We start from the raw sequence: 2,871 nt of genomic DNA, 5'->3' as shown, positions 1-2,871 counted from the left end.
GGTTACTAATGATGGGTATGTAAGCAAGGGAAAAAAAATAATATAGGCAAATCTAGACATTTGTCACTATTCCTATAATTTTTCATACAATATGTCTTGTCTAGCAATATCAGATAACAATTTTATTGTGTAACTGAAGTATGCACGAATTGTTGATTTTGTTCTCTTGTCCTTAAAAAAAGGAATAGAATGGCAGATGTTTGGAGAATCACAAACATGTTGGAGGTTTGAGAAAGGGTTTGCATGGATAATAAGTTTAGGAACCACTAGTTCATACATATATTGCTTAGTTTAGGAAAGGGAAAATTAGAATTTTGCCTGGATGTAGAAAGTGATATTATAGCTTTGCGCACATATTTACTAGATTTTAGTAAAGTAGAATTTTATAACCAATATTTGATATTTTAACAAGGGTACAGTGCTACCCAAGCTCATGGTGGTGGAATGGGCAGAAAGGGTGAGGAGGGGGTGGGATAATTGCTTGTAGATGCCATTTAATGGCAACATGAAAATACTAGTATTACATTGGCAATAATTTCATATTACAATTTTTTTTTTTTTTTTTTTTTTTTTTTTTTTACCTTATTTTATGATTCAGCCATATATAAATTTTTATACATTTAGAAAGCAAGGAGGCTGTTGTAAAAAATCTCAATAGGGTATTTGGTTAGTAGTAAGTAGTTCAAACTTATTGAATTGATATGTAATTGCTGTCTGTCTTCATTTGCATGGTGATTATGTATATATTATGATGATCATTATAAACTTAATCATCATGTGACATATAAAGAGACACATCAGGAAATGGCAAGCCCACCTGAGCTCTGGCACATGTAAAGATGGCACTTTATCCCTGAATTTATCTTTTTAGCAAAGTACACTGCTAGCTAGCCTAGTATGAAAAAGGGAGCAGCTCTGCAGAAGACTCCCCTGCTATTTCATAGCCTCTCCCTCATTGAGACTTCTACAGTGCCTCATCATGGCCACCTATGGGAAACTGGTCACCTTGCAGTCCCTGGCTAATCTGTAGGGGATCTTGGAGCAGCAGGAGGCCCCAGAGGTACTGAGTCATGACCCACCAGTGTGTGAACACACCCTGTACCAACTCCTGCCCCTAAGCCCCCTAGGGTAAATGGGAGGCTCAGGGTAGGTGGGCTTTGCCAGTCCTCCTCCCGCCAGATAGACCCCTATGGCAGATATAAATAGAAATGCTGGATTGCTCCTCCTACCCAGCAAGTGAGACAGGCTGTAGGTCCTGTGGGGAGGGCGCCTGCTGGGGCTCAGGTTGGGAACATGAATTACTCGTCCCATCTGCGCTCTGGCAGCCGCCACCCCAATGTGAGGCCTGTAGGGCAAGTCCCTCAGGAACCCCACAGGCAGACAATGGGCCCCACATCCTGCCACCTCCTTATATATGGGGAGGCAGAGGTGGCATCTGCCCGGAGCAACTGCCTGAGGTTTAATCTTAGGCAGGCTGTATGGGTGGGAGCTTGGAACATCTGGTCTTTACAGCAGGATGAGGGATTACTCCTGCTATCAAGGGAACTGAAGTGGCTGGGAGTTGAGGTGGCTGCCCTCTCAGAGGTGAGGAGACCTTGCAGCGGCATGCTCAGTATGGGTGGGTACACCTATTACTGATCAGGCTGAGGCAATGGTCATCTCCAGGGAGTAGCCATAGCCATCTCCAGCTGACCTCAACCTCCGGTAGTTGAGGTGTCTCTGGTTGATGAGCGTATTATGACATTGAGACTGAAGTACGCTCTTGGCTTTGTGTCTCTTATTGCTGTGTACGCTCCTACCGATGTATGTAAACTCGATGTGAAAGAGGCCAAACTCAAAGCTGTGGCAGACAAATGCGGCTGTGAGACTTTAGTGCGGCATCTGTCTGTGATTGAGCTGACTACCTAATGTCTGTTGGTCCCCATGGCTTGGGAGTTGATCTCGGGAAAAAGAACAGTCTCCTTTTCTGGGACTAGATCCCAGAGAATGAGGATTACCAGCTCCTGGTATCAGCACTTAAATCTGCCTCACTGGACTAGGTACAGTGATATGGGTATGGTGGCCAAGGAGATTGACCACATCCTTGTTAGCACTCGCTGGAGAATCCTTTAGAACTGCAGAGTTTACAGGAGTGCCGAGTTCTGTGACACTAACCATAGATTGGTTGTAGCAACCCTGCAAGTTCACTTTAAATCTCCCCATCTCTCCAGTAGCCACTTTAGGGTGTTTCACTTTGACAGACTGGGCAAAGAGGAATGTATGCGTAGGTTCACTGCAGCAATCTCTGATCGGTTAACAGTGCTTGAAAACCTGACAGATCCTGTAGCACTATGGGATTCCTTTCAGTGTGAAACACTCGATGCAGACCATGAGTCCATTGGTGAATGTCCGAGGACAAGGCAGAATATCATCCTTGGTGCGCAGGGCTAGGACACTGCTGATAAGGGATAAGGAACAGTTTATCAGGAATCTTGCCGAGGAGGTAAAAAGCCATTTCCTAGTAAATGACCTTTATCCTGCCTACCAAGCCCTGAGAAAACTGAATTCCAATCCCTCATGGATGTCTGTGGTCCACCTAGTGGATGGACGGATTATCTTAGATCATGTTGGGGTTTGTGAACGTTGGGCTGAGTATTTTGAGCATTTGCATCAGGTAGACACCAAGCACTGGAGCAATCTGGATTCACTCCTGGCAAGTCCACAATAGACTGCATCTTAGCGCTTTGAGTCATTGTAGAACGTCGTCATGAGTTTTTTCATCAGCTGCTTGCAGCCTACATCAACCTCAAGAAGGTGTTTGATTTGCTGCACCGCGAATCGTTGTGGGAGATCCTGAGACTTTTCACTTTTCAACATATGCATGACCTGAAT

At 44.5% G+C, this 2,871-nt stretch overlaps 1 protein-coding gene across 1 annotated transcript in view; it reads left to right on the top strand.

Moving 5' to 3' along the window:
- Positions 1-2,871, top strand: part of LOC113820167 (decapping and exoribonuclease protein) — a gene marked incomplete in the record, with an annotated part of 41,861 nt that overhangs the window by 37,443 nt on the left and 1,547 nt on the right. The window contains 1 exon segment of the mRNA XM_070132945.1: positions 1-2,871. This exon segment is cut by the window's right edge and continues 1,547 nt beyond it.

The sequence above is a fragment of the Penaeus vannamei genome, chromosome 18, assembly GCF_042767895.1.
Source record: "Penaeus vannamei isolate JL-2024 chromosome 18, ASM4276789v1, whole genome shotgun sequence".
Taxonomy (NCBI): domain Eukaryota; kingdom Metazoa; phylum Arthropoda; class Malacostraca; order Decapoda; family Penaeidae; genus Penaeus; species Penaeus vannamei.
The sequence above is the reverse complement of the archived record's forward strand: the minus strand, read 5'-3'. Positions and strand labels throughout refer to the sequence as shown.